This window comes from Rhinatrema bivittatum, chromosome 4, assembly GCF_901001135.1.
Source record: "Rhinatrema bivittatum chromosome 4, aRhiBiv1.1, whole genome shotgun sequence".
Classification (NCBI taxonomy): domain Eukaryota; kingdom Metazoa; phylum Chordata; class Amphibia; order Gymnophiona; family Rhinatrematidae; genus Rhinatrema; species Rhinatrema bivittatum.
The window spans coordinates 379,091,104-379,109,514 of record NC_042618.1 but is presented as its reverse complement, the minus strand read 5'-3'; the positions used below and the strand labels follow the sequence as shown (position 1 = coordinate 379,109,514).

The following is an 18,411-nucleotide window of genomic DNA, read 5'->3' as shown; positions in this document are numbered from 1 at the left end:
GGGGTCGGGAGGATGGGGGATTGTAATTAATTAAATCTTAAGGGTTGGGGGTTTGGGGTTTTTTTTTTTTTCAGTTTGGGACAGCCGAAAAAAAATTGGTCCGAACCGCGGGAAACGAAATTTCCTGCGGCGGGCCGATAATGAAGGCTAAACCAAAAGGTTTGTCCGAATCACATCTCTAGTTATTATTATTAATAAGCTGCGGCCAATTTTACCCCACATCTGGTCTCTATGGTACTTTGAATCCGTGAGTGTGTACTGATGTAGCTTACCCCTCCCTCTTTAGCAACAGATGGTCATGGCTGCATTGGTTAAGACAAGGTGCCGGGCCAGTGCACAGATGCCGCCGGTAATCCAGCAACCCGGCACCATGCTTGGAGCGGGAGGAGGAGGGGGATCATGGCACTCACCCTTCACGTGTCGGAGTCATTGTTGCAGGCTAGAGTGGCGTTGGCGCTGTGCAATGATGTTGTCAACACGCCGATGTCTCCTCCACGGTGCAGGCATGCGTGGCGCAGTGCTGCGAGGCTGACAGCAGGGAGGGAGGAAGGGCAGAGGAGCTGAGCAAGGGGATGGCTTGATGATAGAACGGGCCCTGGGGAGCATGTTGGGACATCCCAGGATGGCCATTTGAAGCCCCGGGGCCGTCCCGGGGAGGGGGTGGGGTGGAGGCAGCAGCACAGGAAGTTATCTGGGCAGCACATCCTGGCTCTGTCCCTCTTGACTTCTGCTTCCCGTGCTGCTGCCTTCGCTGTGAATCCATCCACCCCTTTAATGATATGGTTGTATCGGCTTGTCAGACTTGTTATTAGTAAGAGTTGGCTATGTTTGTTTTCTTGTTGCAGCGGGGCAGGGGTAGCCGAGCTGGGGGGGCGGGTGTCACCAGTTGGAGGCAGTGCACAGCATGTGGTATACCCTACTTCAATGCGATGGAGCTGTCTGTCGTCAGGGTCCGCTGACTCTAGAGTGGCGGCTGAATGGACACCCCCACCCTTTGATTGGGCAGTCAGCTTGCTTGGGCGAGGCGAGTGACCGGGAATGCCCTGAAGATAACTACCTCCCGGAGGGCAGGGTCTTGCTTGGTTGCAAGCCCTAGGCAGGAGGTGACATGCCTGCACAGAAGGGGGCACCCTGACAGCTTTATCTATGTTATGACTCGGGTGCACAGTTATGCTTGTATCTTGTTATTATTATTAATAAAGCTGTGGCCAATTTTACCCCACATCTGGTCTCTATGGTACTTTGAATCCATGAGTGTGTCCTAGCAACAAATGGATGCAGCTGTCTGGGTTAAAAGATCTAGATGATATGTTACACCTTATCGTATATCTGTTTGAAATCTAACCATTTCAGATTTTATTTATTTATCTATTTATTTATTTGTATTCTCTTTTTGGCAATTTAAAGCAATTACATTCAGGTGCTGCAGATGAACTCAGAGTTGCTTTGTACATTGTAAGACTGCCATAACGTTTAAATTCTTTCCTAGGAATTATGTGTGAAATGTGGCATAAAAGTTAAAACACTTAAAACGTTCTGAATCTTAAGAATCCTTCTTCAGCTCTACATGATGGCGGGTGATGACATGAAGATTAATACCGTTTTACTTTGTACTTGGCAAATTGGCTATGTTTCACAAACCTTTCCTTTTTAAAGTCTTAAACTTTCAGGAACTGCGTGAAACATTTGCCTTTTGGCAGAGAAAGTGACAGATTTTAACATATATATTTTAAATACCTTGACTAGTAAAATAGGATTGAGGATGAAAATTTAAAGTTAATCCAGCAATAAAATAGCTTTGGAAATGCAGTATGTATATGATATCATCTCAAACTTTGATTTGCTTTGTTCTGGAAAAAAGAGATTTTTTTAAAACGTTACTAAGTTTTATTAGTAATTGAACTGCCAAAGTCTGAAAAAGAGTCAGGGAAACCAAAAATATGGTGTTGAGTGAAAAGTTTTAGACAATTTTTTTTTGGTGGGGGAGGGCAGTAATGGACAAAGGCTGCTAATATTTATATGTATCTCCTGATTCCTGTTAAAGGAGCCCCACTATATTGTCTGATCATATTCAGAGTGCAGTGAAGTGTAGTATAAAATGTTTTTCCAGTAGAGAAGATGCAATGAATCATTTAAAATGCAGGAGAAACCTCCGTTGTGAGATCCAATGGATTATTTGTGATGGCTAATCTGAGCTTTGAAAATGCCATTGCAAAAATTATTTGCTAAGACATAATTGCCACAGAAGAAATTAGTATCTTTCTAGCTATCTAAATAATTGTGATTTTTAACAACTGATGAAATCATGTACATTGACTGTATTCCACTAAGGCTTTTACTATTGGAAAAAGCCCAGTAGAAAGCCTATTCTGTATGAAATGTAATACTTGTAGTTTTTATAAACTTTTCAATTCTAAATCAGCTCTCTGCTTTGAAGTAGGGTGTTTTAAAATATGTATTGATTTGTTCTACTATTAGAGTGCACAGCTATCCATGTTTTCATAGAAGAATATCTTTTAAAATATTATAAACAGGTTAATGAAGATTTTTATATGTATTCATGTTTCTTTAGTTTTTGACCCAATCAAGATGCATGATGGAGGCTATTTATTTGCAAGAAAATTATTTTTGCTTCTGTTTGTTTAAGATTATTTATTTTGTTTTATGGACTATTTTTCCTTGTTTGTTTTTACTGACTTTCTGTCAATAAGCAGGCTGAATTAGCCATGACATGTGGGTGATGTCATCTGTCGGCACTGAACAGACTCATCTCTCTTATCTGGCAGAGCTTTTAGCTCTGCTTTATTGTGGAAGTTCCTGTGTGAGTGTTGCCTCGTGAGCTTCCTCACTCAAACAGATTGCACATAGTTATCTCCTTGACTAGGGAGACAGAAGGAACTGTCCAGCCTCTTCTCTCCACCTTTGCTACTACAAGTCCTCAGACCGAAGTCCCAGTTTTGCCTATTAAGAGTGAACATATCATGAGAACCCTTGCTACGAGGTTCTTTATCATCCCACTTGACTCCGCTGCAATTAAGTCAGTCAGAGGTGGCAGACCAGGGCATTTCCTCTCTGGGGCACCTGCGAGAAACTGCTGGTTTGCCTTCTTCATCATTAGGGTCCTGGATTAATGAACCCACACTATTAGGTTCAGAGGAAGGTTCTACATGTATACCTTCTGACCCTCTTCTGGATCCTTCTGACCATTCATTGTCCCTAGAGGACCTTATCTATTCAAAATTAGTAGAAACAAATGGGAAAGACATTTGGCATCAATGTGCAAAAGGATAAAGACCCCCGGTTGGAAGTTTTTGGTCTCCAGATTCTGGACATGCCATCAGAATGAGTGGCTCTTCCAGTCCATGACATTCTGAACCTGTTTCAGATAATGTGGGAAACTCCTATTCCTGGCATTCCTACAGCCAGAAAGCTAGATTTCAAGTATAGAGTTCCAAAGTCACTGAGGTTGGGAGTTGTCCAGCTACATCATCAATCTATCATTGTTGAGCTGCACTGAAAAAAAGTGAAAAAGGCAAGGATTCATTTGAATTCATTTCCAGGCAAATATCATAGGCTGCTAGATCATTTTGGAAAGAAAATCTTTAATAGCTTCATGTTTACCACTCACATCTCTACTTACCAGTTTTATATGGTGCAATATCTATATAACTGCATTCAAAAACTAAAGCCTTTTCTACAACCTGTAGAATGTGACACTTATTACCCCCAACCTTTGTTGGATGTAGAGGAATGCATAAGACTACATCTTCATTCTGTCTATGAGTTGCTAGATTCCATGTCATGTACCTCATCAGCCTCCATCGAAGCTCAACATTTGGTGTGGCTTAAAGCCAGTAGCATCCGAGACAGTATTCACAAAATGTTGGTGGACCTCCCTTGTCTGGGAGACAAATTGTTTGGTGAAAAAAGAGAAACATTCTCTCAAATAAAAGAACAGAATGTGGTAGTCCAGACTCTCTTGGCAATTCCTAAGCAGCCTTCGTCTTCGATATGCTCCTTCCTTTCTGACAAAAGGACCTACCTTCAGAGTCACCCATTCTGTTTTTAACAGTACTGCCTTATGCTTCTTCCGGCTAAATGGCAGAAATCTCTTCTGGTCAGACCTCAGCAGCACCATCAGCCTAAAATGACAGAACAGGCCCAACTTAAACTTGGGCCCAGTTTTTGATCCCTGCGGGCAGAGTCCCAGTCTTCTTGGATTCATGTCACCAGATAACTAAGAACCTCTAGATTCTCAAGGTTATGGAGTCTGTTTTCTGTTTGCGTTTCTCCCTTCCATAGTGCTTCTCTCAATCCAAATCCTTTCACATGATGCAGCTTCAGCTGCAAATGCAATCAGTCCTTCAACAACAGGTGATAGGTCCAGTCCTGGCATCCCAACATGGACAATGCTTCTACTCCCAATATTTCCTCATCCCCAAAGAATCAGGAGGATTGAGGCCCATTCTGGATTTGAGACTCCTGAAAAAGCATCTACTCTGAGAGAAATTCAAAATGAATTCTCTCATCACTTCTCCCCTATATCCAGAAAGGAGAATGAATGTGCACTCAGTCTGAAAGTTGTGTATGCTTATATACCAAACTATCCTTCCCACTGGCACTTCCTTCACTTCAAGGTGGATTCTTCCCATTATCAATACAACATACTTCCAGTACTTGTCTGCAGACCTGAGAGTCTTCACCAGATGCCTCACACCTGTGTCACCAGGTATTTCAGATTTTCCTGGATGATTGGCTAGTCACAGTGACCTCATGTGACGATGTGTTGCTGTCCTTGCTCAATATGATCAATCTTCTACAAGATTTGGGATTTCTGGTAAACTTGGAGAAGTCAAATCTAGTCTGACCTGGAGGATAAAATTTCATCAGAGCTTCTAACGTCAGATTGAGCGAACACTGTGAGATTGCTCATTTACAAGCTTCTGACCACTTGACAACCAGAGTGATTCTAGTTACTTTAGGTCATACAGGGCCATCCGTGTGGTCCCACTAACCCTCCTTCATATTCATTGACTGCAGTGGGGTTTGCATGGTCAATGAGATAAACTAATTCAACCATTGTTAAATGTACAGGTTTATACAGACATAAATCAGGAGTTGCACTGGAGGTTGAACCTCCACACGCTTCAAGATGGAGCTCCACTTTCCACTCTCCCCCATCAAGTAACTGTAATGATGGACCCCTCCTCTCTTTTCCCCTCTCCTCCCTGACCCCTAAACTAAACCTAACTATCCCCTATTTTTTGTTTTCATACTTACTGCTCTTCAGGAGCAGAAGTATCTTCCGTGTGCTGGCCGGCTGCCGGAGCACTTCCCCGGGACAGGGCCTAATGGCTGCTGTACCGGCTGGCCCCTGGCCCGCCCCTTTTTGTTAGCCCGGCTCTTCGGCGCATATCGGGGGTTACGTACATGGCTGGGCCCTTTCGAAAATGTGCGCAGCAGGTGCAGGGCCCGGCCACGTGTGCAACCCCCAAATTTTATGTACGCGGGCCTTTTAAAATCTACTTGTTAATACTGGTTTTTGGCCTCTGTTGGAAACAGGATGCTGGGCTTGATGGACCCTTGGTTTGTCCCAGCATGGCAATTTCTTATTTCTTGTGTTCTTACATTTATAAGGATAACCACATTGAAGAAGATTCCCAACAAATGTCTGAAAATGAAATTTGTAATCACTTACTTCTGTATGGTTGTGATGGATTCTTAAAAATTTGGAGAAAGGCAAGTTTTTTTTGAAAGAAAAGGATAAAAACTTGAACATTCAAAAAGGAAATTGATGGTATCTCAAATTGCATAGAAAATTGGATATGAGAGTCACATGAATCTAATCATCTATGAAAAGACAGTAAACCTAGACCATATCTTCCCAATGTAGAAACGTCATCCTTGTATCTTTTCCATAAATTGATATATCCAATGAAAGGAGATTTATATAACCAATTCTCTTCAAAGTTAGACATGTATAAATTTGCTAATGATGGTGCAAATGTAGCCCCCATTGCCGTTCCTGAAATTTGCTGGTAATATTTTCCTTCAAAAATGAAATAATTCCTTGTCAGAGCTAATGTAATGAATTTAATTAGGAAACCAGTTGGAATAAGATGTGGAGAATACACTGAAATAATACTTTTTTCAAGATGTCAATAGCTTCAAGTTGAAATATGCTAGTATATAAAGAACTGACATCTAGAGTAATTAATAGTGAATTACCTTCATATGTACATTCCGCTAAACTGTTAAAAAAGACAGAAACATTTATACCAGGGTGCACAAGTGCATGCGTTCGATGGCCTGCACTCAGGGACGCAGCCATTTTATAATATACACACGTGTGTTTCCGCATGTTAAAAAAAATAGCCTGACCTCTTGCACATGTGTGCACAGTTTTAAACGGACGAGGGCATATGCACGCAAATGCTTCTATTGTGTAAATGGAGGGATTTTAAAAGCCACGTGCACAGATGCCATTAGCTTTTTGCCTAATTTATTCCCATTTTGCCCAGTTAAGGGATAGGACCTCCACGCCCCCCCAAACAGTTTTTTATAAATTTTTATTTATGAGATTATCAATATTACAAGACAAGAAAAAAAAATACTTGCAATGGAAATATTGGGTTTACACAAAGCAGAATGACTAAACAAAAGGAAAAGAATACAGAATATAAAAACCCAAATTGAAACAATAAAAGGAGGTGAAATTACAAGGGAGAAAATACCCAAAAGTAAACTAAAAAAAGAAATAGGCTTAAGACATGGAGCTACAAAATGAATTATATGTGCTATCATGAATTTACTAGGTGCTAACAGAAGATATCTTGGCATCTATATATGCTAAGTTGTTCTGGAACAAAGAAAGTAAGAGAATCATTATGCAATTTCACAACACATTTACAAGGATAATGCAGTGTAAAGGATGCACCCAACGCCAAGGTTTCTTGTCTTAATGCAAGAAAGGCACATCTCCTCTCTTGTGTGGAGCGTGAGATATCAGGAAAAATTCTGACCAATTGACCATGAAAAGGGGAATTCAATATATTTTCCCAATATGTTCAACCATAAAGGATATCAATAAGGTGCCATCTTCAATTATCTCAGGTCCAGAGCTCTCAAGAAACTCCATCAAGTTAGCAAAGTAGTTGCCGGTAGATGGTTGGTCAGTGAAAGATCTAATATTCCAAGTAGAAGATTATAGGAAAACAGCCTTATTTATAGGAGGAATGAGATCTTCAGATATATCTAATATATCTCAGACTCCTTCACGTAAAAGTTGAAAGTTCTTCCGTTACCTTTGGAAAACCTACAAATCTTAAATTAAAATCTCTATTCCAATTTTCCAGGGATTCCATATGACGAGAAAAACTTAATCTGCTCTTTAACAACTTCTGCCTTAAATGATTTGAAATCTTTAATGTTTGATTCCAGCAAACAAATTTTAATTTGGATATTGGAAATCTTTTCTTCATCCTGGTTGACTACTGGCTCTAGATGAGAAACACCTTGACTGAACACTCCCATAGCGCCTCAAGGGTAACCACTGCCAGCTTACTTAGAGAGGGAAGATACTCACCCAATGTAGGAGTCAGGGAAGGTTGAAGAGCTGTTGACAAAGAAGCCCCAGTCTTGACAGTCTCAGTCAATGCAGAGATCAGCAATGGAGCTTTCAAGTGTGGCATAGATGGATCAACACTCAGCTCCTTAAGCGTACTAACTCAGGCCTCCTCCACCTCCATCGCAATTGTGAGGTCATCCAACGGCGACAAACCCCCTAGTTTAATAGCTTCCCTTCTCCCCTGTTAGACCCAACTCTTAAAACCCCGCTGATCTGTTTAGATTTTTTTTGTTTTACAACTTACACGTTCTCCATAGCAAAAATAGTTACATGGCAGGGGACCCCAGCATGTGCTTGTCCGCATAAGTATTTATGCACTAATTTCAAGTTGAAATTCAGGAACACCTTTGTCCTGCTGAGACCTCACCCATGCCCCTCCCCTTTTTTGGAAATTTTCATTTGTGCATATAGCGGAAGATAAATTCGAACATAGGCGGCTTTTAAAATCTGCTCGACACACACCAGCCCAACTTGCGTGTGTATTTCCTGGTTTTGCACATTCTGGGCTTTTAAAATTCACCTTTTAGTGTTCTCCAGCTGTTTACAGATCCCATTAACAGAATTTACATGATCTTGAATGACAATATTTCCCCCTTTGTCTGCTCTTTTTATGAATTTCGTATATTCATCTTGCATAGATTTTAAAACACTTCGTTCTTTCTTTGTAAGATTGTCTGAAGGTTTTCTAAAGGTGGTTTCTAAATTTTCAATGTCTGTTAACACTAAATCCTTAAAAGTTTGAATTGCAGGATCTAGTGGACAGGGGGGAGCCAAGTAGAGGGGTTTCTATCATCTGATGTATTACTACATGTACTTTCATTTTGTGAAAACAACAGCTTGATGGAAACAGAGCGAATAAATACCAGTTAGGACACCAGTTTGCCCAGTCCTCCTTCAGTTCATCGAGATCCTCCAGGTTCTTCAGCCTGAACTCCCTGTAATTCACCCAGATCTCCCACCTAATCAGTACTTAATAATAAAGATGTTTAATATCATGCCAGATAATGAGCAGGTGTAATTATACACGATTAAGTTGCCAAATCTATTTGTGCAAGTCCCTTATAAAATAGCAATTTGCACTCGTAAATGTTGTCCCCCACCTGGAACACTCCTAAATCACCCCTTTTTTACATGCGTATATTTACATATGAGCCCTTATTTATGCATGTATGTTTGAGGTTTATAAAATACTATATATGCAAGTACATTGTTAATTACATGTGTATATACTAAGGGCCGGATATTAAGAGTTACGCACGGGCGTAGATTTGTGCGTGCAACCCGGCGCGCACAAATCTACGCCCGATTTTATAACATGCGTTCGCAGCCACGCGCATGTTATAAAATCCAGGGTCGGCGCGCGCAAGGGGGTGCACAATTGTGCAACTTGCGTGTGCCGAGCCGCGTAGCCTTCCTCCATTTCCTTCAAAATCGGAGCAATCTCGGAGGGAACTTTCCTTCCACCCCCCTCCCTTCCCCTACCTAATCCGCCCCCCCAGCCCTTCCTAAACCCCCCCTTATCTTTAACTTAGAAGTTGCGCCTGCCTCTGGGCAGGCGTAGATTGCGCACACCGGCTGACGGCCGGCCCGCTGTGCCTGGAGGCTCCAGCCCTGCCCCCTTTTTCAAGCCCTGGGACATACGTGCGTCCCAGGGCTTGCACGCGTTGCTGGGCCTATGCAAAATAGGCTCGGCGTGCGCAGGAGCGGATTCTCGGGGTTACGCGCGTAACCCTTTGAAAATCCTCCCCTAATTGTTACACGCATATTGGTGAATCTTTAAAGCCTGACATGTGCCAAAACCATATTTTAAAAGCTTCCCGAGTATGAACTTATCTCCTGGTACGTGCATATAACCCCCATCCCCGGGTGCGGACTGCACTCCAATGGGAGCATAAAAGAATTTGTAAGTTCTTTGGGGCAGGAACCCAGGCTAGCTCTCAAACCTCGCTTCCTTCCCAGGGTGTAGGCTTTCGACTGGGAGATGAAAGGAGTCATTTCGGTTTCCCAGTGTGGGATGACTAACTCTCCCTCTGGAATTCTCTGGGTTAAGGAAATTCTATTACTCTGTGTGCTGTATGCTATATACCAAAGAAATCAAAGGAGCCAGTGTGTTAGTGTCCAAATAATTCTTTACTGTTGCAAATGGTTGTATAATGGCACAATACTGATCCACAGCACCATAAATAGGTTCTTTACAGGATTTTTCTCAATCTGTGCAGGAATATGTGTTGCCAATGTCCAGTGATCTGCTACTCTCCAGGGTTTTGGAAAAATAGAGTCCGAGGTGGGCAGGGTGTCCTTTGGATGGGCAGAACACCCCTTCCAGATGGCCAGAATACTAAACTACTGCACAGGGAGTTAATATTCTCTCTTTCCTCATCGTTTGAAGAATCACCGGATGAGTATCCTCGGAATGGTAGGCTTTGCCTTTACTCACTGTTAGATGATTCAAGCCTTCTTTGTTCTTATACTGTCCTTGTTCTTACTTTTGAATCCCTGATAGGAAGGATCCCTTGGAGCAGGATTCTCAATGCTCCCAGCAGGAAGGAAGGGCAGTCAGAACTTCCAACCTGGATCTTGAGACTAGGCTTACAAAACTGAAGATAACTCTGAATTGACTCGCAACAGGTCACTGGCATCCCCTTTCTCACTGAGGCATTGGGGGACATGTCTTCTCTAACCTGCCCAGACCCAGGGTTCCCCATTCCCTGAACCAGGAGCTGAACAGGCTCCAGCAAGGCCCCCTACATTTAAAAGGTAATAGTTCAAAAAATGCACTCAGAAGGATGTTCCACCAGACAGGTTGTGTACTGGCTGGGTAGAAAACCTCCTAACCCTGGCCACGACCACCAAACAGGACTTCCTTGGCTAAAACTGTCTGGGCCTGTAAAACAACAAAATCTAAACTCCTCTCTGCTTCTTGTACTTAGTAGTAACTCAAGGGACTACCTCCCAACTGTAGCAAGGGCTCGGTTATATACTGTTTCAAATGGGCTGGCCATTCCAGACCTTGTAGAAGGGGAGGATGCATTTGAATGGTTCTTCCCTTCATCCATCCTACTCTAGCTAATTGACCTGCACTAACCCAGGGCTTACTGGTAACCCGGGAAGTGTCTGGGAATGAAGTGGTTTAACTAGTAATTGCGTTGGCGCCCGTTTCTGTTAAAGTCCCCCCGCTTACATGGCAGAGGCAACATTTGCGCACACATGTGCACGTCCATATAAAATCGTGCGCACTTATCCGTGCATACAGTCTATTTTATACCATGCATGCATATACATGTGTGTTATAAAATGGCCACATCTCTTGATACAAGCCGGTATATGCTCGTACATGTGCGCTTGCATGTAAAGTCACCATCAAAACGTTTTGAAAATTCACCTTTAAGGTATCAATTTTATGTCAGTGGTGGCCCTGGACAGGAAGGGATTTGTATTAGAGAACGTGGAACACACAGTTGAGGAGGAAAGGAAGAGAGAAAAGGTTAAATAATTAAGCAGTACAAAGGAAATGAATGAAGCAAAACGGAAATGAGGAGAAATGGATCTGCTAGGTGGTAATATGGGGATTGGTATGTAAAACTAGAAAATAAAATATAAATACTTAAGGACAGAGATATGTATAGTTTGATTACATTTCTGCTGTTTTACACTACATAAATAATGTGAAACTAATTTAATTAAGTCCTAATCTGATCAAGTTAAAAAAGTGTTAAGATATCAGAGTAAACAGGCACCGAGATCTGCTCACAAGTGATCTTACACCATGATCTTAGCATTAGGAACAATCTAGGAAAAATACTCAAAATGTTAATTGCTTTTTACTCAGATTACAAATTTATGATACACAGTATCAGTTAGTCTGCTTTTCTCATGTATTTGTGAAATGTACTGTTAAATATAATTTACCTCATTAATATTTTAAATACCACTAGCGGTACCTGGCTACGCGTTGCAGTGGCAGAGTCAGGTTCTTTACCCTCCCCCTCCCCCTTGCTCATTTACCTCAGTCACTCATCCTCCTCCCCCTTGGTCACTCACCCCCCCTTCCCTCCCCTGTCCCCACTCCAACTCTCTCCCCTGTCACTCACCTCTCCCCTCATTTTCCCTCCCCTGACACTCACCTCCCCCCTCATTCTCCCTCCCCTCACTGTCACCTCCGCCCGCCTACTGCCTACCCTTCAGATCAGAAAACCTTTGTCTTTCTATTTCTGTGGGAACCCCCCACCCCAAATCCCAACCCTTTAAATCAAATAATAACCCCCCACCCTCCTGCCCCCTCCCAAGACCTGGGAAATTAAAGTTGTTGGTGCTACATGTGGTCTGTCCCTGGGCGTCTGTGCGTGTTATGTAGCCAAATAGGGGAGTGCCTAACCAAATTTGCACTTCCAAATTTGTTTTGTGGTCTGGGGAGGGCTATTTTGGTGCGTTCCCGAGATCGTGCAAGTTTAGTGTATGTATTTGTGTGTGAACCTTCCCCTTCCCCCCAAAAAACAACCCTACGAGAAAAGTTCTCTTAAACTAACCACCCCACACTTTCCTGCCCCTCCACCCCCAGCCCTGCGAAAAACAGTAGCCCCCCCTGCCCCCCCCCAGAGTTGCTGAATGAATGAAACCTGCCCCCCCCTCCCCAAGATGTTCGCAATAAATTCATTACCACCCCCCACCCTCCAGACCCCCCGAGACCTGATAAAAATGTCAGTCGGTGGAGCGGGCATTCAGGAGCGGTCCGGGAGTGATGTATTGGCGTTGGTCCGTCGGCTGCGAGCACTGAAACGGGTTCTGACGGCCCTTTGCCCTTACTATGTCAGTGGGGTGGAGCAATGGCAGCAGTAGGTCCTCTGACATAGTAAGGGCAAAGGTCCGCCGGCTGCCAGTCCTGAAAATGGCGCCGAGGGGGCCCTCACCCTTACTATGTCACATGGGCTACTGCTGCCATTGGTGTCCCTGAGTGGCATAGTAAGGGAAAGGGCTGTCGGCGCCATGTTGATTGCTGGCAGCCGACGGCCGTAGTGCAGGAGATGGATCCCGGACCGGTCCTGGTCCCCTGCTGGAGCCTCCCGGACTTCTGTCAGGTTTTGTGTGTGTTGTGAGGGCCTGGGAAGTAAATAAATTTGGCATGTGTGTGGGGGGTGTGAGGAGGGTGGTGGGTGTATTTTATCTGTAAAGGAAACAGTTATCTTCCGGCAAAAAAAGTGCGCGAATGTGTTAAAATGGAAGCGAAACGTGGACCTGGACTGGCGAAATGATTAGTGTAGCATGTGTTAGTGTAAGGTGTAACAATGGCGCTTACGTCCAGCAGATGTCGCTGTTTTCTCGAAAAAAATTTTAAACCTATTTTACCTGTCACAGGTATGACATATCTGTAATGTAAGTACAGAAGAACCTTCCTGTATGCGAAATGAAGGTTGTGTCCAAATTTGAAAGCAATCGGTTCAGTGCTTTCTGAGCTTAGCGATTTTGTCCAAACTATTTAACATTTTTATTTATATAGATTGTATACCGTTACACTTGTGAGTTTTCAATTATGTATATTTTGGAAACTGTAGGAGGTTTCTTTGGCTTGAAAATTTGTTTGCATACAGCTGTGCACATTGAGTTATTTTTCTCAACTGTAATTACCAAATTAGGTCACAGTTGTTTCTGGCTGCAGGGGAAGCTGCTCTAACAAATTAAGGATTTTTTGATCATTTTCTTTTGAGTTTATTCCTAACTTCATATTGTTAAATTCCCATTTATTCATCCTTGTGGTTCTCTGATCCCACATTTCCATCTCTCCCTTGCTCCATAAAGCTGACACTGTATAACCATGAACCTTTGTTTCTGGTTCATTGCATTTTGAGAGCATTGTGGCTTATTGCCCTCTTGTTTTTGTTCTTATTAAGGGGGGTGTTTTCTAAAGCTAGAAGGCTTAGCGCGCGTGCAAAAGCAACATCGGGGTGGAGTCGGCCCCGGAAGAGGAGGAGCCGGGGCGGCACCGGGGCCGACTCTGCAAACACAGCGAAGACAGCGAAACTGTAAGCTTCCGTATTGCTGTCTATTTCGCGCCGAAAGCGATCGCACTGCGGAGGTGCGATCGCTGCCGGCTAGCGCAGGACCGCCCCCCGCTTCGCTCTCCGTTACCGCCGGGATTCACTATGTCTTGCAGCATTAGTGAATCCAGGCCTAAGTTAGCAATTTCCCAATTCAGTTACCTATGTATTTTCATTCTGTTTATTCCAGTATTGAAAGATTATTTAAATTGTGTGTGTCTCCCCTTAATCTGTTATTTTGTTTAATGGAAAAATTTATCTAGGCTGGGGAAAAAGGTAAAAGAAGTTGATGAAATAGATTGTATTGAGGTGAAGAGAAGAGCATACCTAAAACTGATCTGTATATCTCATTGTTCTCATCACCCAAATACCAGTGAAATCTTGGAAAGCGAAAAGCAATGATGGTTTCTCTTGGAAGCAATGATGGTTTCTCTGGTCAGCTCAATCTCATTTCATTTCTGCTTCCTCGTTCTGCCTTATTTACCTTTCTGCCATTGCCTCTGCAGCTCAATTTCCTTTTCCACATTTTTCTGACAGGCATGTTTCATTTTCTCTTTAAACTTCAATAAATTATATGAATATGTTTATTTTTTACTTTATTAAAGCTTTTTTTCAGGTCTATAGAGATTACACCATCTGTGTTTTTGGATGTAGACGTGATGCAATCATTCCAAGTTTCAGTTCTAGACTGAAGCTATTTCAGCTTTTTAGGGTGCTTTAATTGATAGTCTGTTCCCTCTCTGTGTTCTACTTAGAAACTTTGTCCATATTGGACAAAGGAAATCCTATTAACCCATCTTAATAGTCGATGGATGGGCCTTCCTCCATGGCTCACCCATAGACATCAGGTAGTCCAGAATGTGCTTGCCTGAAGTGTGTTAACTCGATGAACCTTCTTGGCTAGGATGCTTAATTGTATTCATTGGCTCCCAATTTATTTATTTATTTTATTTATTTCAAATTTCTTATAACTCACCTGTGTTATGGGCCCCGGAGTCCAGGAAATCAACCTGGGGAGCAGCATGGGACTGCAAGGCAGGACGGGACAAGACAAGGGCTAGTCTTCTGCTTAGCCAGGTCCCCTCCCTTGCAGTTGAATCCTTGGGTTCTAGGGGGCCAGTAGGTCTCTGCGGCCGCAGTACATCATAGTGGTGAGTCCAATAAGGAAAGGCTTGGACAAGGCAAACTGAAGAGAAGGCTTGGACAAGGCAAGGCTGGATACGAAGCAGGACCTGGAACTAGACAAAAGGGTGAGACAAGGCAAGGATAGGACTCTAGCACAAGCAAGACTGGATAGGATACTGGAACAGACAGGACTGGATCTGCCAGGATAAGACCCTGCTACAGGCATGACTGGACAAGCTACTGGAACAAACAGGACAAGACCAACAAGGCAGACTAGGGCAGGAGTTAGTCAAGGCAGACAAGGGAAACACCAAACAAAGAACATAGAAGCCTGAAGGCAGCAAGACTTAGAATAGACAGAATAGGCCTGAAGACCCCAAGGCAGGATACAAGAGAGAAAAGGCCAAAGGTCTCAAGACTGGGAATAAGGCTGTTAGGCCCAAGGGCTGCAAGGCAGAATGCCTGTAGGCTACAAGGCAAGTATAAGGGTGAGGTCACAGAGCCAGAAGTGACACCATGAGAAAACAAGGTTAGAATGGCAGGGCAGGTTTACATAGGGCTTGGGGCTGGAGTATGGTAAGGGCAGTGAGGAAGAACTTGGCAAGATTAGTGATGATGCATACTGAGGACCTCTGCAGGTGGGGAGGTTTCATTGCAGGCTCAAGAAGATACGATAAGGCTATGTTGCAGGTGAAATCCTAAAAGCCTCTTGTGACTGCCAGTTATTCTAAGTGAGGAACAGTCATTTCATAAACATTAAAATAGACAAACAGCATCATTATAATCAGATACAATTGCTGCCCAAGCTCAATATAAGATCTTGGCTCTGAGGGGTAAGTGTCCTCTTTATATATTCAATAAATTGATTTGGGATGAACCATCATATTGTCTGCAGTTGAGTCAAGGGTCTCTGCTTTGAATTCCTACCTTTAAGGAGGTGTGTGGGGCATGTACAGAATAGATCAAGGGCCTTTTTAATAGTAGCCCAAAATTGTTGAATCAGCTTCCTGTTGAACTTAGGCAGGAAATTAATTCTCTCTCATTCTTCAAGAAGGTCAAAGCATGACTTTTGCCCATTGCTGGGAAGAGATAGAATTGAGAAGAGTGGGGGTCTTGGGCTCCTATGTATGGGTATCCCTTCATTTTTAGTAACATTGAGTAAATCATTTTTTGGTGGATTGTTGATGACTGTCAGGTCAATACAGTAAAGTGCGGCCGCAGTTACCCTGCTCCTAACCCGCTTTCTACCCACTTTTCGGCCGCGTTAGTCCAACCCGCGATACACTATCCCCTTTAACCTACTCTTACCGCGTCCTTAAATCACCGGGTAACCCCTTCCTCCCACGGCATGTATATTACATGTAAACGATCGAATTAGCTATTCCCTCCCATACAGTAACGTGCGCCCCGACTATCGCTTTTTTACCCTGCCATTTTGCTGCGCGTTTAACCTGCTAACTTACCGCCTACCCTTACCCCTGCATTAGAGGCAGGGGTAAGGGTAGGCGGCAAACTTTCCCCCAGCTCCTGCTCACCTGCCCTGGCCGCGTCCATGGGTACTGGTCTCCGGGGCAGCCCCAGTCCTCTCCCCTCCTCCCAAAGCAACGAAAGTGGAAAAAAGTGAAAAAGTGGAAAAAAAAAAAGCGAAAAAAAAAGTTGCAAGAGAGAGAGGGGAGAGAGGACTGGCAATCCCGAGCGTAGGATTGCCCGTCCTCTCTCCCCTCTCTCTCTTGCTACTTTTTTTTTTTTCGTTTTCGCTTTTTTCCGCTTTTGTTGCTTGCTTTGGGAGGAGGGGAGAGAGGACTGGCAATCCCGAGCATCGGAGAACCGTCCACTTCCTGGTACCTGTCATTTCAAATGTCATTTGAAATGACATTTGAAATGACAGATAGCAGCGTGTCCGTGAAGCGTTAGGCCAGCGCACCCAGGATACTGTATAGCGCTCTATACAGTAAAATGGGTTGCGCAGGCCTAACGCTTCACGGATGCTTCTTAGACGCAGCTTGCATTTGCAAGCTATTTACATACAGTATCGAGCCGTAGGAGAGCTGGACTGTGCGTGCGGCAACCGCGGGTGCGCCCGGTACTAGTGCAGCTCTTCCTACTGCTCCTTACTGTATCAGCCTGTGTGTTAGGAGTCAGACATAATTTTTCTTGTTTTTATTTGTGTTTTTAATTCATTTTGCTTATATACTTGCTGTTTATGTATGTTGTAATACTTTTTATATAGTGCCTTGGATGATCTTTAGAGTTTGGGAAGAATGTTGTAAAAGAAATTATAGATAATAAATTGTAAATGTTTATCTGAAAAGAATAGATGCGAATGTCCCAAGTTGGGAACAGCAAACTGCCAACTAACTTCAATGGTGCCACATCCTTCATCAGGTGCCAACTTGCTTCAACTTGTCCTCAAAGTTAAAAAGAGAGAAAAAATTAAGGAAAGAAAAAGAAGCCCCAGTCAACCATGAGGAAAATTTAGAATTTGCTGGCAAGTTTGTGGTTCCTGGATTGGACTTCTGTGTCAGCTTAGAATTCATATGTAAATTTGTGGTAAATATCATATTTGAATTGAGAGAATGCTATAATCATTGCTGACTTAAAAACTGTTTAACTCTGATATTATTGTACTTTCTACTTTCTTTAATAGTATTATATTATCCTCAATTCTTCTGTTAGATCACATCCTATCATTTCGTTCTTGGTTATTAGCATACAGGAATCCTAGAGCTGTAGTCATATTTTTTTTAGGAGCTGTTGTAAACAACATTTAGACTTTTTAAGTTTGTATGCTGTCACATGTTACAGCATTCCTTTGATTTTTTTCTTATGACTTGTGGCTTTTTTAAATATAGGCTGCTCCATTTCTTGTTTGTTAGATTCATTCCTTTTTTGTAATTAGCACTTTGCTATTACTAGAGATGTGTCACAATTGAACTCAGCCAAGCAAATTTCAGCTTGCATCAAATTTCATGTAAACTTTGGATTTTCCCCAGATCCACTTGAGAAAATTTGTCAGATTTTCAAAACATCTGATGCAGATTCACTGTTTTTCAAATCTACTTTGGATTTCTTCAATGTTGAAAAAAAAAAAGCCCTTGTAAATTGTCAAATTGTTTGAAGAACCTAATTTGAAGGTTCACAAATCTCTATTACTACACTTGCAAAAATAAATAAAAAAAACCAACCCTGAACTTGAAAGGACCTATTTTCAAAATTATTGTTTGTAATCTGTACCTATGGCAAAAAGTCTTTTGAAAATAGGGCCTTAAATTAACTTTAGTATATGATTCATTAAAAGGTAAATTTTTAAACTGGCGTGCAGGTGTCCATGTGCACATGGTTCCCAGCGCATGCACATGGACGTGCTGATTTTATAATATGCGCATGTTATAAAATCCGCTACCCGCGCTAATAATTTTATATCAGCATGTGCGCACGGGTGCCTACTCAAGCACAGAAGGGGAGGAATTTTCTAAGAAGTGCGTGGTGACACAATAGGGCCTTTTCCCAGTTTCCTCCCAGTCTGCTCCAATAAAGGAGTGGACTGAGAGGGAACTTCCTAAACTCTCTACCTACCCTGCATGCCTTTTCCCCTATCTTCCCCGATCCCTAAAACCCCCCCTAACT

The 18,411-nt window shown here is 42.8% G+C and overlaps 1 protein-coding gene across 5 annotated transcripts in view; it reads left to right on the top strand.

Moving 5' to 3' along the window:
- Window positions 1-18,411, top strand: part of ERC2 (ELKS/RAB6-interacting/CAST family member 2) — a 1,638,183-nt gene that overhangs the window by 491,460 nt on the left and 1,128,312 nt on the right. The window lies entirely within an intron of this gene.